Source organism: Rhinoderma darwinii, chromosome 1, assembly GCF_050947455.1.
Source record: "Rhinoderma darwinii isolate aRhiDar2 chromosome 1, aRhiDar2.hap1, whole genome shotgun sequence".
Taxonomy (NCBI): domain Eukaryota; kingdom Metazoa; phylum Chordata; class Amphibia; order Anura; family Rhinodermatidae; genus Rhinoderma; species Rhinoderma darwinii.
Window position 1 is genome coordinate 589,068,239 of NC_134687.1, and position 22,183 is coordinate 589,090,421.

Here is a 22,183-nt window from a genome sequence, read left to right on the forward strand (position 1 = left end):
TTAGTAGGGCCTCTTGTGAGGGGAGCCTGTCTGGCAGGCGCTATGCAACTCATACTTACCTGGCAGGGGAGATACCATGATCACTAAGGTGGTTCTCCCAGGGTGAGGCTCATCCATTGCACTTCGGGTGTGCTGACCCCTGCGATTTCCCCAAATGCGGGAAACTCGACTGCATAATTTGTGGTAGTGGGGGACTGCGTTCGCGCTTTCCCCTGATTTACTCTGGTGAAAAACAGTGCTTATTATTCAATGCTGACTATTACTAGTCAGAGATACTTGCTAGATCGATCGATCGAGCTAGCCAGCCATCAATTGACCTCTGGGTGGCCAAGAGGATTGGATACTCCCTTATCAGCTGCCTTTGGTTTTGTGGCTTTCCTATGTGATGCTTTATCTCAATGTTAGTGCAGAGTGTAACGTAAAGTGTAGGACCTGTGCCTATGTTGTGCTACTTTGAGCCTGTGTCAAAGATATTGATTGATTGGGCTGGTTGACGGTATACTGTATGCTTGTGATTTGACCACTGATTGTTAACAAAGCTGCTTTCAATCCAAAAAGGTGGATGCAGACAGGTGATCTTTGGCCTGCTTCGGACCAAAAACCAGGAAAAATCCTCAGCGACTTAGTAGGGCCTCTTGTGAGGGGAGCCTGTCTGGCAGGCGCTATGCAACTCATACTTACCTGGCAGGGGAGATACCATGATCACTAAGGTGGTTCTCCCAGGGTGAGGCTCATCCATTGCACTTCGGGTGTGCTGACCCCTGCGATTTCCCCAAATGTGGGAAACTCGACTGCATAATTTGTGGTAGTGGGGGACTGCGTTCGCGCTTTCCCCTGATTTACTCTGGTGAAAAACAGTGCTTATTATTCAATGCTGACTATTACTAGTCAGAGATACTTGCTAGATCGATCGATCGAGCGAGCCAGCCATCAATTGACCTCTGGGTGGCCAAGAGGATTGGATACTCCTCTCTCCCTTATCAGCTGCCTTTGGTTTTGTGGCTTTCCTATGTGATGCTTTATCTCAATGTTAGTGCAGAGTGTAACGTAAAGTGTAGGACCTGTGCCTTTGCTGTACTATGTTGTGCTACTTTGAGCCTGTGTCAAAGATATTGATTGATTGGGCTGGTTGACGGTATACTGTATGCTTGTGATTTGACCACTGATTGTTAACAAAGCTGCTTTCAATCCAAAAAGGTGGATGCAGACAGGTGATCTTTGGCCTGCTTCGGACCAAAAACCAGGAAAAATCCTCAGCGACTTAGTAGGGCCTCTTGTGAGGGGAGCCTGTCTGGCAGGCGCTATGCAACTCATACTTACCTGGCAGGGGAGATACCATGATCACTAAGGTGGTTCTCCCAGGGTGAGGCTCATCCATTGCACTTCGGGTGTGCTGACCCCTGCGATTTCCCCAAATGCGGGAAACTCGACTGCATAATTTGTGGTAGTGGGGGACTGCGTTCGCGCTTTCCCCTGATTTACTCTGGTGAAAAACAGTGCTTATTATTCAATGCTGACTATTACTAGTCAGAGATACTTGCTAGATCGATCGATCGAGCGAGCCAGCCATCAATTGACCTCTGGGTGGCCAAGAGGATTGGATACTCCTCTCTCCCTTATCAGCTGCCTTTGGTTTTGTGGCTTTCCTATGTGATGCTTTATCTCAATGTTAGTGCAGAGTGTAACGTAAAGTGTAGGACCTGTGCCTATGTTGTGCTACTTTGAGCCTGTGTCAAAGATATTGATTGATTGGGCTGGTTGACGGTATACTGTATGCTTGTGATTTGACCACTGATTGTTAACAAAGCTGCTTTCAATCCAAAAAGGTGGATGCAGACAGGTGATCTTTGGCCTGCTTCGGACCAAAAACCAGGAAAAATCCTCAGCGACTTAGTAGGGCCTCTTGTGAGGGGAGCCTGTCTGGCAGGCGCTATGCAACTCATACTTACCTGGCAGGGGAGATACCATGATCACTAAGGTGGTTCTCCCAGGGTGAGGCTCATCCATTGCACTTCGGGTGTGCTGACCCCTGCGATTTCCCCAAATGTGGGAAACTCGACTGCATAATTTGTGGTAGTGGGGGACTGCGTTCGCGCTTTCCCCTGATTTACTCTGGTGAAAAACAGTGCTTATTATTCAATGCTGACTATTACTAGTCAGAGATACTTGCTAGATCGATCGATCGAGCGAGCCAGCCATCAATTGACCTCTGGGTGGCCAAGAGGATTGGATACTCCTCTCTCCCTTATCAGCTGCCTTTGGTTTTGTGGCTTTCCTATGTGATGCTTTATCTCAATGTTAGTGCAGAGTGTAACGTAAAGTGTAGGACCTGTGCCTTTGCTGTACTATGTTGTGCTACTTTGAGCCTGTGTCAAAGATATTGATTGATTGGGCTGGTTGACGGTATACTGTATGCTTGTGATTTGACCACTGATTGTTAACAAAGCTGCTTTCAATCCAAAAAGGTGGATGCAGACAGGTGATCTTTGGCCTGCTTCGGACCAAAAACCAGGAAAAATCCTCAGCGACTTAGTAGGGCCTCTTGTGAGGGGAGCCTGTCTGGCAGGCGCTATGCAACTCATACTTACCTGGCAGGGGAGATACCATGATCACTAAGGTGGTTCTCCCAGGGTGAGGCTCATCCATTGCACTTCGGGTGTGCTGACCCCTGCGATTTCCCCAAATGCGGGAAACTCGACTGCATAATTTGTGGTAGTGGGGGACTGCGTTCGCGCTTTCTCCTGATTTACTCTGGTGAAAAACAGTGCTTATTATTCAATGCTGACTATTACTAGTCAGAGATACTTGCTAGATCGATCGATCGAGCGAGCCAGCCATCAATTGACCTCTGGGTGGCCAAGAGGATTGGATACTCCTCTCTCCCTTATCAGCTGCCTTTGGTTTTGTGGCTTTCCTATGTGATGCTTTATCTCAATGTTAGTGCAGAGTGTAACGTAAAGTGTAGGACCTGTGCCTTTGCTGTACTATGTTGTGCTACTTTGAGCCTGTGTCAAAGATATTGATTGATTGGGCTGGTTGACGGTATACTGTATGCTTGTGATTTGACCACTGATTGTTAACAAAGCTGCTTTCAATCCAAAAAGGTGGATGCAGACAGGTGATCTTTGGCCTGCTTCGGACCAAAAACCAGGAAAAATCCTCAGCGACTTAGTAGGGCCTCTTGTGAGGGGAGCCTGTCTGGCAGGCGCTATGCAACTCATACTTACCTGGCAGGGGAGATACCATGATCACTAAGGTGGTTCTCCCAGGGTGAGGCTCATCCATTGCACTTCGGGTGTGCTGACCCCTGCGATTTCCCCAAATGCGGGAAACTCGACTGCATAATTTGTGGTAGTGGGGGACTGCGTTCGCGCTTTCCCCTGATTTACTCTGGTGAAAAACAGTGCTTATTAATCAATGCTGACTATTACTAGTCAGAGATACTTGCTAGATCGATCGATCGAGCGAGCCAGCCATCAATTGACCTCTGGGTGGCCAAGAGGATTGGATACTCCTCTCTCCCTTATCAGCTGCCTTTGGTTTTGTGGCTTTCCTATGTGATGCTTTATCTCAATGTTAGTGCAGAGTGTAACGTAAAGTGTAGGACCTGTGCCTTTGCTGTACTATGTTGTGCTACTTTGAGCCTGTGTCAAAGATATTGATTGATTGGGCTGGTTGACGGTATACTGTATGCTTGTGATTTGACCACTGATTGTTAACAAAGCTGCTTTCAATCCAAAAAGGTGGATGCAGACAGGTGATCTTTGGCCTGCTTCGGACCAAAAACCAGGAAAAATCCTCAGCGACTTAGTAGGGCCTCTTGTGAGGGGAGCCTGTCTGGCAGGCGCTATGCAACTCATACTTACCTGGCAGGGGAGATACCATGATCATTAAGGTGGTTCTCCCAGGGTGAGGCTCATCCATTGCACTTTGGGTGTGCTGACCCCTGCGATTTCCCCAAATGCGGGAAACTCGACTGCATAATTTGTGGTAGTGGGGGACTGCGTTCGCGCTTTCCCCTGATTTACTCTGGTGAAAAACAGTGCTTATTATTCAATGCTGACTGTTACTAGTCAGAGGTACTTGTATGCTTGTGATTTAACCACCGATTGTCAACAAAGCTGTTTTTCAATCCAAAATGTGGTACATTATCTCTTTATATTTAGCTGTATACGCAGCCTTTGTCTCCCCCTCGTGGATGAACAACAGTGTGATCAGTGAAGTTTCTTTTTCTGCTGGGCTTCGAGAAGTCAGGGCATGGCGAGCCTTTCCCTAACCTAACCTATCCTTCCTCTCTGTCTCACAGGTGACGGCATGCAAATGTGGGGACTGCTTCATCGGCACGGCAATGCTCTGACCAGAAGCCGCCGCCCCATATGCTAATACCCTGGTTGCTGTGCATCTTGGAAGTGCTTAGACTTGAGCCTGTGTCTTATGGAATTTGGGGTGCCTGCACACCCCTGGCTCCGTACAATGAGGTGCATCCGTTTTTTGGCGCAGTTGGATCCAGACAGGTGATCTTTGGCCTGCTTCGGACCAAAAACCAGGAAAAATCCTCAGCGACTTAGTAGGGCCTCTTGTGAGGGGAGCCTGTCTGGCAGGCGCTATGCAACTCATACTTACCTGGCAGGGGAGATACCATGATCACTAAGGTGGTTCTCCCAGGGTGAGGCTCATCCATTGCACTTCGGGTGTGCTGACCCCTGCGATTTCCCCAAATGCGGGAAACTCGACTGCATAATTTGTGGTAGTGGGGGACTGCGTTCGCGCTTTCCCCTGATTTACTCTGGTGAAAAACAGTGCTTATTATTCAATGCTGACTATTACTAGTCAGAGATACTTGCTAGATCGATCGATCGAGCTAGCCAGCCATCAATTGACCTCTGGGTGGCCAAGAGGATTGGATACTCCTCTCTCCCTTATCAGCTGCCTTTGGTTTTGTGGCTTTCCTATGTGATGCTTTATCTCAATGTTAGTGCAGAGTGTAACGTAAAGTGTAGGACCTGTGCCTATGTTGTGCTACTTTGAGCCTGTGTCAAAGATATTGATTGATTGGGCTGGTTGACGGTATACTGTATGCTTGTGATTTGACCACTGATTGTTAACAAAGCTGCTTTCAATCCAAAAAGGTGGATGCAGACAGGTGATCTTTGGCCTGCTTCGGACCAAAAACCAGGAAAAATCCTCAGCGACTTAGTAGGGCCTCTTGTGAGGGGAGCCTGTCTGGCAGGCGCTATGCAACTCATACTTACCTGGCAGGGGAGATACCATGATCACTAAGGTGGTTCTCCCAGGGTGAGGCTCATCCATTGCACTTCGGGTGTGCTGACCCCTGCGATTTCCCCAAATGTGGGAAACTCGACTGCATAATTTGTGGTAGTGGGGGACTGCGTTCGCGCTTTCCCCTGATTTACTCTGGTGAAAAACAGTGCTTATTATTCAATGCTGACTATTACTAGTCAGAGATACTTGCTAGATCGATCGATCGAGCGAGCCAGCCATCAATTGACCTCTGGGTGGCCAAGAGGATTGGATACTCCTCTCTCCCTTATCAGCTGCCTTTGGTTTTGTGGCTTTCCTATGTGATGCTTTATCTCAATGTTAGTGCAGAGTGTAACGTAAAGTGTAGGACCTGTGCCTTTGCTGTACTATGTTGTGCTACTTTGAGCCTGTGTCAAAGATATTGATTGATTGGGCTGGTTGACGGTATACTGTATGCTTGTGATTTGACCACTGATTGTTAACAAAGCTGCTTTCAATCCAAAAAGGTGGATGCAGACAGGTGATCTTTGGCCTGCTTCGGACCAAAAACCAGGAAAAATCCTCAGCGACTTAGTAGGGCCTCTTGTGAGGGGAGCCTGTCTGGCAGGCGCTATGCAACTCATACTTACCTGGCAGGGGAGATACCATGATCACTAAGGTGGTTCTCCCAGGGTGAGGCTCATCCATTGCACTTCGGGTGTGCTGACCCCTGCGATTTCCCCAAATGCGGGAAACTCGACTGCATAATTTGTGGTAGTGGGGGACTGCGTTCGCGCTTTCTCCTGATTTACTCTGGTGAAAAACAGTGCTTATTATTCAATGCTGACTATTACTAGTCAGAGATACTTGCTAGATCGATCGATCGAGCGAGCCAGCCATCAATTGACCTCTGGGTGGCCAAGAGGATTGGATACTCCTCTCTCCCTTATCAGCTGCCTTTGGTTTTGTGGCTTTCCTATGTGATGCTTTATCTCAATGTTAGTGCAGAGTGTAACGTAAAGTGTAGGACCTGTGCCTTTGCTGTACTATGTTGTGCTACTTTGAGCCTGTGTCAAAGATATTGATTGATTGGGCTGGTTGACGGTATACTGTATGCTTGTGATTTGACCACTGATTGTTAACAAAGCTGCTTTCAATCCAAAAAGGTGGATGCAGACAGGTGATCTTTGGCCTGCTTCGGACCAAAAACCAGGAAAAATCCTCAGCGACTTAGTAGGGCCTCTTGTGAGGGGAGCCTGTCTGGCAGGCGCTATGCAACTCATACTTACCTGGCAGGGGAGATACCATGATCACTAAGGTGGTTCTCCCAGGGTGAGGCTCATCCATTGCACTTCGGGTGTGCTGACCCCTGCGATTTCCCCAAATGCGGGAAACTCGACTGCATAATTTGTGGTAGTGGGGGACTGCGTTCGCGCTTTCCCCTGATTTACTCTGGTGAAAAACAGTGCTTATTAATCAATGCTGACTATTACTAGTCAGAGATACTTGCTAGATCGATCGATCGAGCGAGCCAGCCATCAATTGACCTCTGGGTGGCCAAGAGGATTGGATACTCCTCTCTCCCTTATCAGCTGCCTTTGGTTTTGTGGCTTTCCTATGTGATGCTTTATCTCAATGTTAGTGCAGAGTGTAACGTAAAGTGTAGGACCTGTGCCTTTGCTGTACTATGTTGTGCTACTTTGAGCCTGTGTCAAAGATATTGATTGATTGGGCTGGTTGACGGTATACTGTATGCTTGTGATTTGACCACTGATTGTTAACAAAGCTGCTTTCAATCCAAAAAGGTGGATGCAGACAGGTGATCTTTGGCCTGCTTCGGACCAAAAACCAGGAAAAATCCTCAGCGACTTAGTAGGGCCTCTTGTGAGGGGAGCCTGTCTGGCAGGCGCTATGCAACTCATACTTACCTGGCAGGGGAGATACCATGATCATTAAGGTGGTTCTCCCAGGGTGAGGCTCATCCATTGCACTTTGGGTGTGCTGACCCCTGCGATTTCCCCAAATGCGGGAAACTCGACTGCATAATTTGTGGTAGTGGGGGACTGCGTTCGCGCTTTCCCCTGATTTACTCTGGTGAAAAACAGTGCTTATTATTCAATGCTGACTGTTACTAGTCAGAGGTACTTGTATGCTTGTGATTTAACCACCGATTGTCAACAAAGCTGTTTTTCAATCCAAAATGTGGTACATTATCTCTTTATATTTAGCTGTATACGCAGCCTTTGTCTCCCCCTCGTGGATGAACAACAGTGTGATCAGTGAAGTTTCTTTTTCTGCTGGGCTTCGAGAAGTCAGGGCATGGCGAGCCTTTCCCTAACCTAACCTATCCTTCCTCTCTGTCTCACAGGTGACGGCATGCAAATGTGGGGACTGCTTCATCGGCACGGCAATGCTCTGACCAGAAGCCGCCGCCCCATATGCTAATACCCTGGTTGCTGTGCATCTTGGAAGTGCTTAGACTTGAGCCTGTGTCTTATGGAATTTGGGGTGCCTGCACACCCCTGGCTCCGTACAATGAGGTGCATCCGTTTTTTGGCGCAGTTGGATCCAGACAGGTGATCTTTGGCCTGCTTCGGACCAAAAACCAGGAAAAATCCTCAGCGACTTAGTAGGGCCTCTTGTGAGGGGAGCCTGTCTGGCAGGCGCTATGCAACTCATACTTACCTGGCAGGGGAGATACCATGATCACTAAGGTGGTTCTCCCAGGGTGAGGCTCATCCATTGCACTTCGGGTGTGCTGACCCCTGCGATTTCCCCAAATGCGGGAAACTCGACTGCATAATTTGTGGTAGTGGGGGACTGCGTTCGCGCTTTCTCCTGATTTACTCTGGTGAAAAACAGTGCTTATTATTCAATGCTGACTATTACTAGTCAGAGATACTTGCTAGATCGATCGATCGAGCGAGCCAGCCATCAATTGACCTCTGGGTGGCCAAGAGGATTGGATACTCCTCTCTCCCTTATCAGCTGCCTTTGGTTTTGTGGCTTTCCTATGTGATGCTTTATCTCAATGTTAGTGCAGAGTGTAACGTAAAGTGTAGGACCTGTGCCTTTGCTGTACTATGTTGTGCTACTTTGAGCCTGTGTCAAAGATATTGATTGATTGGGCTGGTTGACGGTATACTGTATGCTTGTGATTTGACCACTGATTGTTAACAAAGCTGCTTTCAATCCAAAAAGGTGGATGCAGACAGGTGATCTTTGGCCTGCTTCGGACCAAAAACCAGGAAAAATCCTCAGCGACTTAGTAGGGCCTCTTGTGAGGGGAGCCTGTCTGGCAGGCGCTATGCAACTCATACTTACCTGGCAGGGGAGATACCATGATCACTAAGGTGGTTCTCCCAGGGTGAGGCTCATCCATTGCACTTCGGGTGTGCTGACCCCTGCGATTTCCCCAAATGCGGGAAACTCGACTGCATAATTTGTGGTAGTGGGGGACTGCGTTCGCGCTTTCTCCTGATTTACTCTGGTGAAAAACAGTGCTTATTATTCAATGCTGACTATTACTAGTCAGAGATACTTGCTAGATCGATCGATCGAGCGAGCCAGCCATCAATTGACCTCTGGGTGGCCAAGAGGATTGGATACTCCTCTCTCCCTTATCAGCTGCCTTTGGTTTTGTGGCTTTCCTATGTGATGCTTTATCTCAATGTTAGTGCAGAGTGTAACGTAAAGTGTAGGACCTGTGCCTTTGCTGTACTATGTTGTGCTACTTTGAGCCTGTGTCAAAGATATTGATTGATTGGGCTGGTTGACGGTATACTGTATGCTTGTGATTTGACCACTGATTGTTAACAAAGCTGCTTTCAATCCAAAAAGGTGGATGCAGACAGGTGATCTTTGGCCTGCTTCGGACCAAAAACCAGGAAAAATCCTCAGCGACTTAGTAGGGCCTCTTGTGAGGGGAGCCTGTCTGGCAGGCGCTATGCAACTCATACTTACCTGGCAGGGGAGATACCATGATCACTAAGGTGGTTCTCCCAGGGTGAGGCTCATCCATTGCACTTCGGGTGTGCTGACCCCTGCGATTTCCCCAAATGCGGGAAACTCGACTGCATAATTTGTGGTAGTGGGGGACTGCGTTCGCGCTTTCCCCTGATTTACTCTGGTGAAAAACAGTGCTTATTAATCAATGCTGACTATTACTAGTCAGAGATACTTGCTAGATCGATCGATCGAGCGAGCCAGCCATCAATTGACCTCTGGGTGGCCAAGAGGATTGGATACTCCTCTCTCCCTTATCAGCTGCCTTTGGTTTTGTGGCTTTCCTATGTGATGCTTTATCTCAATGTTAGTGCAGAGTGTAACGTAAAGTGTAGGACCTGTGCCTTTGCTGTACTATGTTGTGCTACTTTGAGCCTGTGTCAAAGATATTGATTGATTGGGCTGGTTGACGGTATACTGTATGCTTGTGATTTGACCACTGATTGTTAACAAAGCTGCTTTCAATCCAAAAAGGTGGATGCAGACAGGTGATCTTTGGCCTGCTTCGGACCAAAAACCAGGAAAAATCCTCAGCGACTTAGTAGGGCCTCTTGTGAGGGGAGCCTGTCTGGCAGGCGCTATGCAACTCATACTTACCTGGCAGGGGAGATACCATGATCATTAAGGTGGTTCTCCCAGGGTGAGGCTCATCCATTGCACTTTGGGTGTGCTGACCCCTGCGATTTCCCCAAATGCGGGAAACTCGACTGCATAATTTGTGGTAGTGGGGGACTGCGTTCGCGCTTTCCCCTGATTTACTCTGGTGAAAAACAGTGCTTATTATTCAATGCTGACTGTTACTAGTCAGAGGTACTTGTATGCTTGTGATTTAACCACCGATTGTCAACAAAGCTGTTTTTCAATCCAAAATGTGGTACATTATCTCTTTATATTTAGCTGTATACGCAGCCTTTGTCTCCCCCTCGTGGATGAACAACAGTGTGATCAGTGAAGTTTCTTTTTCTGCTGGGCTTCGAGAAGTCAGGGCATGGCGAGCCTTTCCCTAACCTAACCTATCCTTCCTCTCTGTCTCACAGGTGACGGCATGCAAATGTGGGGACTGCTTCATCGGCACGGCAATGCTCTGACCAGAAGCCGCCGCCCCATATGCTAATACCCTGGTTGCTGTGCATCTTGGAAGTGCTTAGACTTGAGCCTGTGTCTTATGGAATTTGGGGTGCCTGCACACCCCTGGCTCCGTACAATGAGGTGCATCCGTTTTTTGGCGCAGTTGGATCCAGACAGGTGATCTTTGGCCTGCTTCGGACCAAAAACCAGGAAAAATCCTCAGCGACTTAGTAGGGCCTCTTGTGAGGGGAGCCTGTCTGGCAGGCGCTATGCAACTCATACTTACCTGGCAGGGGAGATACCATGATCACTAAGGTGGTTCTCCCAGGGTGAGGCTCATCCATTGCACTTCGGGTGTGCTGACCCCTGCGATTTCCCCAAATGCGGGAAACTCGACTGCATAATTTGTGGTAGTGGGGGACTGCGTTCGCGCTTTCTCCTGATTTACTCTGGTGAAAAACAGTGCTTATTATTCAATGCTGACTATTACTAGTCAGAGATACTTGCTAGATCGATCGATCGAGCGAGCCAGCCATCAATTGACCTCTGGGTGGCCAAGAGGATTGGATACTCCTCTCTCCCTTATCAGCTGCCTTTGGTTTTGTGGCTTTCCTATGTGATGCTTTATCTCAATGTTAGTGCAGAGTGTAACGTAAAGTGTAGGACCTGTGCCTTTGCTGTACTATGTTGTGCTACTTTGAGCCTGTGTCAAAGATATTGATTGATTGGGCTGGTTGACGGTATACTGTATGCTTGTGATTTGACCACTGATTGTTAACAAAGCTGCTTTCAATCCAAAAAGGTGGATGCAGACAGGTGATCTTTGGCCTGCTTCGGACCAAAAACCAGGAAAAATCCTCAGCGACTTAGTAGGGCCTCTTGTGAGGGGAGCCTGTCTGGCAGGCGCTATGCAACTCATACTTACCTGGCAGGGGAGATACCATGATCACTAAGGTGGTTCTCCCAGGGTGAGGCTCATCCATTGCACTTCGGGTGTGCTGACCCCTGCGATTTCCCCAAATGCGGGAAACTCGACTGCATAATTTGTGGTAGTGGGGGACTGCGTTCGCGCTTTCCCCTGATTTACTCTGGTGAAAAACAGTGCTTATTAATCAATGCTGACTATTACTAGTCAGAGATACTTGCTAGATCGATCGATCGAGCGAGCCAGCCATCAATTGACCTCTGGGTGGCCAAGAGGATTGGATACTCCTCTCTCCCTTATCAGCTGCCTTTGGTTTTGTGGCTTTCCTATGTGATGCTTTATCTCAATGTTAGTGCAGAGTGTAACGTAAAGTGTAGGACCTGTGCCTTTGCTGTACTATGTTGTGCTACTTTGAGCCTGTGTCAAAGATATTGATTGATTGGGCTGGTTGACGGTATACTGTATGCTTGTGATTTGACCACTGATTGTTAACAAAGCTGCTTTCAATCCAAAAAGGTGGATGCAGACAGGTGATCTTTGGCCTGCTTCGGACCAAAAACCAGGAAAAATCCTCAGCGACTTAGTAGGGCCTCTTGTGAGGGGAGCCTGTCTGGCAGGCGCTATGCAACTCATACTTACCTGGCAGGGGAGATACCATGATCATTAAGGTGGTTCTCCCAGGGTGAGGCTCATCCATTGCACTTTGGGTGTGCTGACCCCTGCGATTTCCCCAAATGCGGGAAACTCGACTGCATAATTTGTGGTAGTGGGGGACTGCGTTCGCGCTTTCCCCTGATTTACTCTGGTGAAAAACAGTGCTTATTATTCAATGCTGACTGTTACTAGTCAGAGGTACTTGTATGCTTGTGATTTAACCACCGATTGTCAACAAAGCTGTTTTTCAATCCAAAATGTGGTACATTATCTCTTTATATTTAGCTGTATACGCAGCCTTTGTCTCCCCCTCGTGGATGAACAACAGTGTGATCAGTGAAGTTTCTTTTTCTGCTGGGCTTCGAGAAGTCAGGGCATGGCGAGCCTTTCCCTAACCTAACCTATCCTTCCTCTCTGTCTCACAGGTGACGGCATGCAAATGTGGGGACTGCTTCATCGGCACGGCAATGCTCTGACCAGAAGCCGCCGCCCCATATGCTAATACCCTGGTTGCTGTGCATCTTGGAAGTGCTTAGACTTGAGCCTGTGTCTTATGGAATTTGGGGTGCCTGCACACCCCTGGCTCCGTACAATGAGGTGCATCCGTTTTTTGGCGCAGTTGGATCCAGACAGGTGATCTTTGGCCTGCTTCGGACCAAAAACCAGGAAAAATCCTCAGCGACTTAGTAGGGCCTCTTGTGAGGGGAGCCTGTCTGGCAGGCGCTATGCAACTCATACTTACCTGGCAGGGGAGATACCATGATCACTAAGGTGGTTCTCCCAGGGTGAGGCTCATCCATTGCACTTCGGGTGTGCTGACCCCTGCGATTTCCCCAAATGCGGGAAACTCGACTGCATAATTTGTGGTAGTGGGGGACTGCGTTCGCGCTTTCCCCTGATTTACTCTGGTGAAAAACAGTGCTTATTATTCAATGCTGACTATTACTAGTCAGAGATACTTGCTAGATCGATCGATCGAGCGAGCCAGCCATCAATTGACCTCTGGGTGGCCAAGAGGATTGGATAATCCTCTCTCCCTTATCAGCTGCCTTTGGTTTTGTGGCTTTCCTATGTGATGCTTTATCTCAATGTTAGTGCAGAGTGTAACGTAAAGTGTAGGACCTGTGCCTTTGCTGTACTATGTTGTGCTACTTTGAGCCTGTGTCAAAGATATTGATTGATTGGGCTGGTTGACGGTATACTGTATGCTTGTGATTTGACCACTGATTGTTAACAAAGCTGCTTTCAATCCAAAAAGGTGGATGCAGACAGGTGATCTTTGGCCTGCTTCAGACCAAAAACCAGGAAAAATCCTCAGCGACTTAGTAGGGCCTCTTGTGAGGGGAGCCTGTCTGGCAGGCGCTATGCAACTCATACTTACCTGGCAGGGGAGATACCATGATCACTAAGGTGGTTCTCCCAGGGTGAGGCTCATCCATTGCACTTCGGGTGTGCTGACCCCTGCGATTTCCCCAAATGCGGGAAACTCGACTGCATAATTTGTGGTAGTGGGGGACTGCGTTCGCGCTTTCCCCTGATTTACTCTGGTGAAAAACAGTGCTTATTATTCAATGCTGACTATTACTAGTCAGAGATACTTGCTAGATCGAGCGAGCCAGCCATCAATTGACCTCTGGGTGGCCAAGAGGATTGGATACTCCTCTCTCCCTTATCAGCTGCCTTTGGTTTTGTGGCTTTCCTATGTGATGCTTTATCTCAATGTTAGTGCAGAGTGTAACGTAAAGTGTAGGACCTGTGCCTTTGCTGTACTATGTTGTGCTACTTTGAGCCTGTGTCAAAGATATTGATTGATTGGGCTGGTTGACGGTATACTGTATGCTTGTGATTTGACCACTGATTGTTAACAAAGCTGCTTTCAATCCAAAAAGGTGGATGCAGACAGGTGATCTTTGGCCTGCTTCGGACCAAAAACCAGGAAAAATCCTCAGCGACTTAGTAGGGCCTCTTGTGAGGGGAGCCTGTCTGGCAGGCGCTATGCAACTCATACTTACCTGGCAGGGGAGATACCATGATCACTAAGGTGGTTCTCCCAGGGTGAGGCTCATCCATTGCACTTCGGGTGTGCTGACCCCTGCGATTTCCCCAAATGCGGGAAACTCGACTGCATAATTTGTGGTAGTGGGGGACTGCGTTCGCGCTTTCCCCTGATTTACTCTGGTGAAAAACAGTGCTTATTATTCAATGCTGACTATTACTAGTCAGAGATACTTGCTAGATCGATCGATCGAGCGAGCCAGCCATCAATTGACCTCTGGGTGGCCAAGAGGATTGGATACTCCTCTCTCCCTTATCAGCTGCCTTTGGTTTTGTGGCTTTCCTATGTGATGCTTTATCTCAATGTTAGTGCAGAGTGTAACGTAAAGTGTAGGACCTGTGCCTTTGCTGTACTATGTTGTGCTACTTTGAGCCTGTGTCAAAGATATTGATTGATTGGGCTGGTTGACGGTATACTGTATGCTTGTGATTTGACCACTGATTGTTAACAAAGCTGCTTTCAATCCAAAAAGGTGGATGCAGACAGGTGATCTTTGGCCTGCTTCGGACCAAAAACCAGGAAAAATCCTCAGCGACTTAGTAGGGCCTCTTGTGAGGGGAGCCTGTCTGGCAGGCGCTATGCAACTCATACTTACCTGGCAGGGGAGATACCATGATCACTAAGGTGGTTCTCCCAGGGTGAGGCTCATCCATTGCACTTCGGGTGTGCTGACCCCTGCGATTTCCCCAAATGCGGGAAACTCGACTGCATAATTTGTGGTAGTGGGGGACTGCGTTCGCGCTTTCCCCTGATTTACTCTGGTGAAAAACAGTGCTTATTAATCAATGCTGACTATTACTAGTCAGAGATACTTGCTAGATCGATCGATCGAGCGAGCCAGCCATCAATTGACCTCTGGGTGGCCAAGAGGATTGGATACTCCTCTCTCCCTTATCAGCTGCCTTTGGTTTTGTGGCTTTCCTATGTGATGCTTTATCTCAATGTTAGTGCAGAGTGTAACGTAAAGTGTAGGACCTGTGCCTTTGCTGTACTATGTTGTGCTACTTTGAGCCTGTGTCAAAGATATTGATTGATTGGGCTGGTTGACGGTATACTGTATGCTTGTGATTTGACCACTGATTGTTAACAAAGCTGCTTTCAATCCAAAAAGGTGGATGCAGACAGGTGATCTTTGGCCTGCTTCGGACCAAAAACCAGGAAAAATCCTCAGCGACTTAGTAGGGCCTCTTGTGAGGGGAGCCTGTCTGGCAGGCGCTATGCAACTCATACTTACCTGGCAGGGGAGATACCATGATCACTAAGGTGGTTCTCCCAGGGTGAGGCTCATCCATTGCACTTCGGGTGTGCTGACCCCTGCGATTTCCCCAAATGTGGGAAACTCGACTGCATAATTTGTGGTAGTGGGGGACTGCGTTCGCGCTTTCCCCTGATTTACTCTGGTGAAAAACAGTGCTTATTATTCAATGCTGACTATTACTAGTCAGAGATACTTGCTAGATCGATCGATCGATCGAGCGAGCCAGCCATCAATTGACCTCTGGGTGGCCAAGAGGATTGGATACTCCTCTCTCCCTTATCAGCTGCCTTTGGTTTTGTGGCTTTCCTATGTGATGCTTTATCTCAATGTTAGTGCAGAGTGTAACGTAAAGTGTAGGACCTGTGCCTTTGCTGTACTATGTTGTGCTACTTTGAGCCTGTGTCAAAGATATTGATTGATTGGGCTGGTTGACGGTATACTGTATGCTTGTGATTTGACCACTGATTGTTAACAAAGCTGCTTTCAATCCAAAAAGGTGGATGCAGACAGGTGATCTTTGGCCTGCTTCAGACCAAAAACCAGGAAAAATCCTCAGCGACTTAGTAGGGCCTCTTGTGAGGGGAGCCTGTCTGGCAGGCGCTATGCAACTCATACTTACCTGGCAGGGGAGATACCATGATCACTAAGGTGGTTCTCCCAGGGTGAGGCTCATCCATTGCACTTCGGGTGTGCTGACCCCTGCGATTTCCCCAAATGCGGGAAACTCGACTGCATAATTTGTGGTAGTGGGGGACTGCGTTCGCGCTTTCCCCTGATTTACTCTGGTGAAAAACAGTGCTTATTATTCAATGCTGACTATTACTAGTCAGAGATACTTGCTAGATCGAGCGAGCCAGCCATCAATTGACCTCTGGGTGGCCAAGAGGATTGGATACTCCTCTCTCCCTTATCAGCTGCCTTTGGTTTTGTGGCTTTCCTATGTGATGCTTTATCTCAATGTTAGTGCAGAGTGTAACGTAAAGTGTAGGACCTGTGCCTTTGCTGTACTATGTTGTGCTACTTTGAGCCTGTGTCAAAGATATTGATTGATTGGGCTGGTTGACGGTATACTGTATGCTTGTGATTTGACCACTGATTGTTAACAAAGCTGCTTTCAATCCAAAAAGGTGGATGCAGACAGGTGATCTTTGGCCTGCTTCGGACCAAAAACCAGGAAAAATCCTCAGCGACTTAGTAGGGCCTCTTGTGAGGGGAGCCTGTCTGGCAGGCGCTATGCAACTCATACTTACCTGGCAGGGGAGATACCATGATCACTAAGGTGGTTCTCCCAGGGTGAGGCTCATCCATTGCACTTCGGGTGTGCTGACCCCTGCGATTTCCCCAAATGCGGGAAACTCGACTGCATAATTTGTGGTAGTGGGGGACTGCGTTCGCGCTTTCCCCTGATTTACTCTGGTGAAAAACAGTGCTTATTATTCAATGCTGACTATTACTAGTCAGAGATACTTGCTAGATCGATCGATCGAGCGAGCCAGCCATCAATTGACCTCTGGGTGGCCAAGAGGATTGGATACTCCTCTCTCCCTTATCAGCTGCCTTTGGTTTTGTGGCTTTCCTATGTGATGCTTTATCTCAATGTTAGTGCAGAGTGTAACGTAAAGTGTAGGACCTGTGCCTTTGCTGTACTATGTTGTGCTACTTTGAGCCTGTGTCAAAGATATTGATTGATTGGGCTGGTTGACGGTATACTGTATGCTTGTGATTTGACCACTGATTGTTAACAAAGCTGCTTTCAATCCAAAAAGGTGGATGCAGACAGGTGATCTTTGGCCTGCTTCGGACCAAAAACCAGGAAAAATCCTCAGCGACTTAGTAGGGCCTCTTGTGAGGGGAGCCTGTCTGGCAGGCGCTATGCAACTCATACTTACCTGGCAGGGGAGATACCATGATCACTAAGGTGGTTCTCCCAGGGTGAGGCTCATCCATTGCACTTCGGGTGTGCTGACCCCTGCGATTTCCCCAAATGCGGGAAACTCGACTGCATAATTTGTGGTAGTGGGGGACTGCGTTCGCGCTTTCCCCTGATTTACTCTGGTGAAAAACAGTGCTTATTATTCAATGCTGACTATTACTAGTCAGAGATACTTGCTAGATCGATCGATCGAGCGAGCCAGCCATCAATTGACCTCTGGGTGGCCAAGAGGATTGGATACTCCTCTCTCCCTTATCAGCTGCCTTTGGTTTTGTGGCTTTCCTATGTGATGCTTTATCTCAATGTTAGTGCAGAGTGTAACGTAAAGTGTAGGACCTGTGCCTTTGCTGTACTATGTTGTGCTACTTTGAGCCTGTGTCAAAGATATTGATTGATTGGGCTGGTTGACGGTATACTGTATGCTTGTGATTTGACCACTGATTGTTAACAAAGCTGCTTTCAATCCAAAAAGGTGGATGCAGACAGGTGATCTTTGGCCTGCTTCGGACCAAAAACCAGGAAAAATCCTCAGCGACTTAGTAGGGCCTCTTGTGAGGGGAGCCTGTCTGGCAGGCGCTATGCAACTCATACTTACCTGGCAGGGGAGATACCATGATCATTAAGGTGGTTCTCCCAGGGTGAGGCTCATCCATTGCACTTTGGGTGTGCTGACCCCTGCGATTTCCCCAAATGCGGGAAACTCGACTGCATAATTTGTGGTAGTGGGGGACTGCGTTCGCGCTTTCCCCTGATTTACTCTGGTGAAAAACAGTGCTTATTATTCAATGCTGACTGTTACTAGTCAGAGGTACTTGTATGCTTGTGATTTAACCACCGATTGTCAACAAAGCTGTTTTTCAATCCAAAATGTGGTACATTATCTCTTTATATTTAGCTGTATACGCAGCCTTTGTCTCCCCCTCGTGGATGAACAACAGTGTGATCAGTGAAGTTTCTTTTTCTGCTGGGCTTCGAGAAGTCAGGGCATGGCGAGCCTTTCCCTAACCTAACCTATCCTTCCTCTCTGTCTCACAGGTGACGGCATGCAAATGTGGGGACTGCTTCATCGGCACGGCAATGCTCTGACCAGAAGCCGCCGCCCCATATGCTAATACCCTGGTTGCTGTGCATCTTGGAAGTGCTTAGACTTGAGCCTGTGTCTTATGGAATTTGGGGTGCCTGCACACCCCTGGCTCCGTACAATGAGGTGCATCCGTTTTTTGGCGCAGTTGGATCCAGACAGGTGATCTTTGGCCTGCTTCGGACCAAAAACCAGGAAAAATCCTCAGCGACTTAGTAGGGCCTCTTGTGAGGGGAGCCTGTCTGGCAGGCGCTATGCAACTCATACTTACCTGGCAGGGGAGATACCATGATCACTAAGGTGGTTCTCCCAGGGTGAGGCTCATCCATTGCACTTCGGGTGTGCTGACCCCTGCGATTTCCCCAAATGCGGGAAACTCGACTGCATAATTTGTGGTAGTGGGGGACTGCGTTCGCGCTTTCTCCTGATTTACTCTGGTGAAAAACAGTGCTTATTATTCAATGCTGACTATTACTAGTCAGAGATACTTGCTAGATCGATCGATCGAGCGAGCCAGCCATCAATTGACCTCTGGGTGGCCAAGAGGATTGGATACTCCTCTCTCCCTTATCAGCTGCCTTTGGTTTTGTGGCTTTCCTATGTGATGCTTTATCTCAATGTTAGTGCAGAGTGTAACGTAAAGTGTAGGACCTGTGCCTTTGCTGTACTATGTTGTGCTACTTTGAGCCTGTGTCAAAGATATTGATTGATTGGGCTGGTTGACGGTATACTGTATGCTTGTGATTTGACCACTGATTGTTAACAAAGCTGCTTTCAATCCAAAAAGGTGGATGCAGACAGGTGATCTTTGGCCTGCTTCGGACCAAAAACCAGGAAAAATCCTCAGCGACTTAGTAGGGCCTCTTGTGAGGGGAGCCTGTCTGGCAGGCGCTATGCAACTCATACTTACCTGGCAGGGGAGATACCATGATCACTAAGGTGGTTCTCCCAGGGTGAGGCTCATCCATTGCACTTCGGGTGTGCTGACCCCTGCGATTTCCCCAAATGTGGGAAACTCGACTGCATAATTTGTGGTAGTGGGGGACTGCGTTCGCGCTTTCCCCTGATTTACTCTGGTGAAAAACAGTGCTTATTATTCAATGCTGACTATTACTAGTCAGAGATACTTGCTAGATCGATCGATCGAGCGAGCCAGCCATCAATTGACCTCTGGGTGGCCAAGAGGATTGGATACTCCTCTCTCCCTTATCAGCTGCCTTTGGTTTTGTGGCTTTCCTATGTGATGCTTTATCTCAATGTTAGTGCAGAGTGTAACGTAAAGTGTAGGACCTGTGCCTTTGCTGTACTATGTTGTGCTACTTTGAGCCTGTGTCAAAGATATTGATTGATTGGGCTGGTTGACGGTATACTGTATGCTTGTGATTTGACCACTGATTGTTAACAAAGCTGCTTTCAATCCAAAAAGGTGGATGCAGACAGGTGATCTTTGGCCTGCTTCAGACCAAAAACCAGGAAAAATCCTCAGCGACTTAGTAGGGCCTCTTGTGAGGGGAGCCTGTCTGGCAGGCGCTATGCAACTCATACTTACCTGGCAGGGGAGATACCATGATCACTAAGGTGGTTCTCCCAGGGTGAGGCTCATCCATTGCACTTCGGGTGTGCTGACCCCTGCGATTTCCCCAAATGCGGGAAACTCGACTGCATAATTTGTGGTAGTGGGGGACTGCGTTCGCGCTTTCCCCTGATTTACTCTGGTGAAAAACAGTGCTTATTATTCAATGCTGACTATTACTAGTCAGAGATACTTGCTAGATCGATCGATCGAGCGAGCCAGCCATCAATTGACCTCTGGGTGGCCAAGAGGATTGGATACTCCTCTCTCCCTTATCAGCTGCCTTTGGTTTTGTGGCTTTCCTATGTGATGCTTTATCTCAATGTTAGTGCAGAGTGTAACGTAAAGTGTAGGACCTGTGCCTTTGCTGTACTATGTTGTGCTACTTTGAGCCTGTGTCAAAGATATTGATTGATTGGGCTGGTTGACGGTATACTGTATGCTTGTGATTTGACCACTGATTGTTAACAAAGCTGCTTTCAATCCAAAAAGGTGGATGCAGACAGGTGATCTTTGGCCTGCTTCGGACCAAAAACCAGGAAAAATCCTCAGCGACTTAGTAGGGCCTCTTGTGAGGGGAGCCTGTCTGGCAGGCGCTATGCAACTCATACTTACCTGGCAGGGGAGATACCATGATCACTAAGGTGGTTCTCCCAGGGTGAGGCTCATCCATTGCACTTCGGGTGTGCTGACCCCTGCGATTTCCCCAAATGCGGGAAACTCGACTGCATAATTTGTGGTAGTGGGGGACTGCGTTCGCGCTTTCCCCTGATTTACTCTGGTGAAAAACAGTGCTTATTAATCAATGCTGACTATTACTAGTCAGAGATACTTGCTAGATCGATCGATCGAGCGAGCCAGCCATCAATTGACCTCTGGGTGGCCAAGAGGATTGGATACTCCTCTCTCCCTTATCAGCTGCCTTTGGTTTTGTGGCTTTCCTATGTGATGCTTTATCTCAATGTTAGTGCAGAGTGTAACGTAAAGTGTAGGACCTGTGCCTTTGCTGTACTATGTTGTGCTACTTTGAGCCTGTGTCAAAGATATTGATTGATTGGGCTGGTTGACGGTATACTGTATGCTTGTGATTTGACCACTGATTGTTAACAAAGCTGCTTTCAATCCAAAAAGGTGGATGCAGACAGGTGATCTTTGGCCTGCTTCGGACCAAAAACCAGGAAAAATCCTCAGCGACTTAGTAGGGCCTCTTGTGAGGGGAGCCTGTCTGGCAGGCGCTATTCAACTCATACTTACCTGGCAGGGGAGATACCATGATCACTAAGGTGGTTCTCCCAGGGTGAGGCTCATCCATTGCACTTCGGGTGTGCTGACCCCTGCGATTTCCCCAAATGTGGGAAACTCGACTGCATAATTTGTGGTAGTGGGGGACTGCGTTCGCGCTTTCCCCTGATTTACTCTGGTGAAAAACAGTGCTTATTATTCAATGCTGACTATTACTAGTCAGAGATACTTGCTAGATCGATCGATCGAGCGAGCCAGCCATCAATTGACCTCTGGGTGGCCAAGAGGATTGGATACTCCTCTCTCCCTTATCAGCTGCCTTTGGTTTTGTGGCTTTCCTATGTGATGCTTTATCTCAATGTTAGTGCAGAGTGTAACGTAAAGTGTAGGACCTGTGCCTTTGCTGTACTATGTTGTGCTACTTTGAGCCTGTGTCAAAGATATTGATTGATTGGGCTGGTTGACGGTATACTGTATGCTTGTGATTTGACCACTGATTGTTAACAAAGCTGCTTTCAATCCAAAAAGGTGGATGCAGACAGGTGATCTTTGGCCTGCTTCAGACCAAAAACCAGGAAAAATCCTCAGCGACTTAGTAGGGCCTCTTGTGAGGGGAGCCTGTCTGGCAGGCGCTATGCAACTCATACTTACCTGGCAGGGGAGATACCATGATCACGAAGGTGGTTCTCCCAGGGTGAGGCTCATCCATTGCACTTCGGGTGTGCTGACCCCTGCGATTTCCCCAAATGCGGGAAACTCGACTGCATAATTTGTGGTAGTGGGGGACTGCGTTCGCGCTTTCCCCTGATTTACTCTGGTGAAAAACAGTGCTTATTATTCAATGCTGACTATTACTAGTCAGAGATACTTGCTAGATCGATCGATCGAGCGAGCCAGCCATCAATTGACCTCTGGGTGGCCAAGAGGATTGGATACTCCTCTCTCCCTTATCAGCTGCCTTTGGTTTTGTGGCTTTCCTATGTGATGCTTTATCTCAATGTTAGTGCAGAGTGTAACGTAAAGTGTAGGACCTGTGCCTTTGCTGTACTATGTTGTGCTACTTTGAGCCTGTGTCAAAGATATTGATTGATTGGGCTGGTTGACGGTATACTGTATGCTTGTGATTTGACCACTGATTGTTAACAAA

General features: G+C 48.0%; 34 non-coding genes across 34 annotated transcripts; all 34 read left to right on the plus strand.

The window, feature by feature from the left end:
- Positions 1-51: 51 nt before the first annotated feature.
- LOC142720615 (U1 spliceosomal RNA) lies at positions 52-215 on the plus strand. Its single transcript, XR_012873397.1, has one exon. It is a non-coding gene; the product is annotated as a U1 spliceosomal RNA (small nuclear RNA).
- Positions 216-673: 458 nt separating this feature from the next.
- Positions 674-837, plus strand: LOC142718375 (U1 spliceosomal RNA). Its single transcript, XR_012872508.1, has one exon. It is a non-coding gene; the product is annotated as a U1 spliceosomal RNA (small nuclear RNA).
- Positions 838-1,312: 475 nt separating this feature from the next.
- On the plus strand, positions 1,313-1,476 carry LOC142720626 (U1 spliceosomal RNA). Its single transcript, XR_012873408.1, has one exon. It is a non-coding gene; the product is annotated as a U1 spliceosomal RNA (small nuclear RNA).
- Positions 1,477-1,941: 465 nt separating this feature from the next.
- LOC142718382 (U1 spliceosomal RNA) lies at positions 1,942-2,105 on the plus strand. The gene has a single exon (XR_012872511.1). It is a non-coding gene; the product is annotated as a U1 spliceosomal RNA (small nuclear RNA).
- A 475-nt stretch (positions 2,106-2,580) lies between these two features.
- LOC142722093 (U1 spliceosomal RNA) lies at positions 2,581-2,744 on the plus strand. Its single transcript, XR_012874427.1, has one exon. It is a non-coding gene; the product is annotated as a U1 spliceosomal RNA (small nuclear RNA).
- A 475-nt stretch (positions 2,745-3,219) lies between these two features.
- Positions 3,220-3,383, plus strand: LOC142720637 (U1 spliceosomal RNA). Its single transcript, XR_012873419.1, has one exon. It is a non-coding gene; the product is annotated as a U1 spliceosomal RNA (small nuclear RNA).
- A 475-nt stretch (positions 3,384-3,858) lies between these two features.
- Positions 3,859-4,022, plus strand: LOC142718867 (U1 spliceosomal RNA). The gene has a single exon (XR_012872579.1). It is a non-coding gene; the product is annotated as a U1 spliceosomal RNA (small nuclear RNA).
- A 593-nt stretch (positions 4,023-4,615) lies between these two features.
- On the plus strand, positions 4,616-4,779 carry LOC142720648 (U1 spliceosomal RNA). Its single transcript, XR_012873430.1, has one exon. It is a non-coding gene; the product is annotated as a U1 spliceosomal RNA (small nuclear RNA).
- Positions 4,780-5,244: 465 nt separating this feature from the next.
- On the plus strand, positions 5,245-5,408 carry LOC142718390 (U1 spliceosomal RNA). Its single transcript, XR_012872516.1, has one exon. It is a non-coding gene; the product is annotated as a U1 spliceosomal RNA (small nuclear RNA).
- Positions 5,409-5,883: 475 nt separating this feature from the next.
- On the plus strand, positions 5,884-6,047 carry LOC142722104 (U1 spliceosomal RNA). The gene has a single exon (XR_012874437.1). It is a non-coding gene; the product is annotated as a U1 spliceosomal RNA (small nuclear RNA).
- Positions 6,048-6,522: 475 nt separating this feature from the next.
- Positions 6,523-6,686, plus strand: LOC142720659 (U1 spliceosomal RNA). Its single transcript, XR_012873441.1, has one exon. It is a non-coding gene; the product is annotated as a U1 spliceosomal RNA (small nuclear RNA).
- Positions 6,687-7,161: 475 nt separating this feature from the next.
- LOC142718879 (U1 spliceosomal RNA) lies at positions 7,162-7,325 on the plus strand. The gene has a single exon (XR_012872580.1). It is a non-coding gene; the product is annotated as a U1 spliceosomal RNA (small nuclear RNA).
- Positions 7,326-7,918: 593 nt separating this feature from the next.
- On the plus strand, positions 7,919-8,082 carry LOC142722115 (U1 spliceosomal RNA). The gene has a single exon (XR_012874444.1). It is a non-coding gene; the product is annotated as a U1 spliceosomal RNA (small nuclear RNA).
- Positions 8,083-8,557: 475 nt separating this feature from the next.
- Positions 8,558-8,721, plus strand: LOC142722137 (U1 spliceosomal RNA). The gene has a single exon (XR_012874465.1). It is a non-coding gene; the product is annotated as a U1 spliceosomal RNA (small nuclear RNA).
- A 475-nt stretch (positions 8,722-9,196) lies between these two features.
- On the plus strand, positions 9,197-9,360 carry LOC142720670 (U1 spliceosomal RNA). Its single transcript, XR_012873450.1, has one exon. It is a non-coding gene; the product is annotated as a U1 spliceosomal RNA (small nuclear RNA).
- A 475-nt stretch (positions 9,361-9,835) lies between these two features.
- Positions 9,836-9,999, plus strand: LOC142718890 (U1 spliceosomal RNA). The gene has a single exon (XR_012872581.1). It is a non-coding gene; the product is annotated as a U1 spliceosomal RNA (small nuclear RNA).
- Positions 10,000-10,592: 593 nt separating this feature from the next.
- On the plus strand, positions 10,593-10,756 carry LOC142722148 (U1 spliceosomal RNA). The gene has a single exon (XR_012874474.1). It is a non-coding gene; the product is annotated as a U1 spliceosomal RNA (small nuclear RNA).
- Positions 10,757-11,231: 475 nt separating this feature from the next.
- LOC142720681 (U1 spliceosomal RNA) lies at positions 11,232-11,395 on the plus strand. Its single transcript, XR_012873460.1, has one exon. It is a non-coding gene; the product is annotated as a U1 spliceosomal RNA (small nuclear RNA).
- A 475-nt stretch (positions 11,396-11,870) lies between these two features.
- LOC142718912 (U1 spliceosomal RNA) lies at positions 11,871-12,034 on the plus strand. Its single transcript, XR_012872582.1, has one exon. It is a non-coding gene; the product is annotated as a U1 spliceosomal RNA (small nuclear RNA).
- Positions 12,035-12,627: 593 nt separating this feature from the next.
- On the plus strand, positions 12,628-12,791 carry LOC142720703 (U1 spliceosomal RNA). The gene has a single exon (XR_012873481.1). It is a non-coding gene; the product is annotated as a U1 spliceosomal RNA (small nuclear RNA).
- Positions 12,792-13,266: 475 nt separating this feature from the next.
- LOC142720715 (U1 spliceosomal RNA) lies at positions 13,267-13,430 on the plus strand. The gene has a single exon (XR_012873491.1). It is a non-coding gene; the product is annotated as a U1 spliceosomal RNA (small nuclear RNA).
- Positions 13,431-13,897: 467 nt separating this feature from the next.
- Positions 13,898-14,061, plus strand: LOC142720722 (U1 spliceosomal RNA). Its single transcript, XR_012873495.1, has one exon. It is a non-coding gene; the product is annotated as a U1 spliceosomal RNA (small nuclear RNA).
- A 475-nt stretch (positions 14,062-14,536) lies between these two features.
- On the plus strand, positions 14,537-14,700 carry LOC142720733 (U1 spliceosomal RNA). Its single transcript, XR_012873503.1, has one exon. It is a non-coding gene; the product is annotated as a U1 spliceosomal RNA (small nuclear RNA).
- A 475-nt stretch (positions 14,701-15,175) lies between these two features.
- LOC142718397 (U1 spliceosomal RNA) lies at positions 15,176-15,339 on the plus strand. The gene has a single exon (XR_012872522.1). It is a non-coding gene; the product is annotated as a U1 spliceosomal RNA (small nuclear RNA).
- Positions 15,340-15,818: 479 nt separating this feature from the next.
- On the plus strand, positions 15,819-15,982 carry LOC142720741 (U1 spliceosomal RNA). Its single transcript, XR_012873513.1, has one exon. It is a non-coding gene; the product is annotated as a U1 spliceosomal RNA (small nuclear RNA).
- A 467-nt stretch (positions 15,983-16,449) lies between these two features.
- On the plus strand, positions 16,450-16,613 carry LOC142720763 (U1 spliceosomal RNA). The gene has a single exon (XR_012873534.1). It is a non-coding gene; the product is annotated as a U1 spliceosomal RNA (small nuclear RNA).
- Positions 16,614-17,088: 475 nt separating this feature from the next.
- On the plus strand, positions 17,089-17,252 carry LOC142720774 (U1 spliceosomal RNA). The gene has a single exon (XR_012873545.1). It is a non-coding gene; the product is annotated as a U1 spliceosomal RNA (small nuclear RNA).
- A 475-nt stretch (positions 17,253-17,727) lies between these two features.
- Positions 17,728-17,891, plus strand: LOC142718923 (U1 spliceosomal RNA). The gene has a single exon (XR_012872583.1). It is a non-coding gene; the product is annotated as a U1 spliceosomal RNA (small nuclear RNA).
- A 593-nt stretch (positions 17,892-18,484) lies between these two features.
- On the plus strand, positions 18,485-18,648 carry LOC142722158 (U1 spliceosomal RNA). The gene has a single exon (XR_012874478.1). It is a non-coding gene; the product is annotated as a U1 spliceosomal RNA (small nuclear RNA).
- A 475-nt stretch (positions 18,649-19,123) lies between these two features.
- LOC142718408 (U1 spliceosomal RNA) lies at positions 19,124-19,287 on the plus strand. The gene has a single exon (XR_012872530.1). It is a non-coding gene; the product is annotated as a U1 spliceosomal RNA (small nuclear RNA).
- A 475-nt stretch (positions 19,288-19,762) lies between these two features.
- LOC142720785 (U1 spliceosomal RNA) lies at positions 19,763-19,926 on the plus strand. The gene has a single exon (XR_012873556.1). It is a non-coding gene; the product is annotated as a U1 spliceosomal RNA (small nuclear RNA).
- A 475-nt stretch (positions 19,927-20,401) lies between these two features.
- Positions 20,402-20,565, plus strand: LOC142720796 (U1 spliceosomal RNA). Its single transcript, XR_012873567.1, has one exon. It is a non-coding gene; the product is annotated as a U1 spliceosomal RNA (small nuclear RNA).
- A 475-nt stretch (positions 20,566-21,040) lies between these two features.
- Positions 21,041-21,204, plus strand: LOC142718429 (U1 spliceosomal RNA). The gene has a single exon (XR_012872540.1). It is a non-coding gene; the product is annotated as a U1 spliceosomal RNA (small nuclear RNA).
- A 475-nt stretch (positions 21,205-21,679) lies between these two features.
- On the plus strand, positions 21,680-21,843 carry LOC142718143 (U1 spliceosomal RNA). The gene has a single exon (XR_012872281.1). It is a non-coding gene; the product is annotated as a U1 spliceosomal RNA (small nuclear RNA).
- The last annotated feature ends 340 nt before the right edge of the window (positions 21,844-22,183 follow it).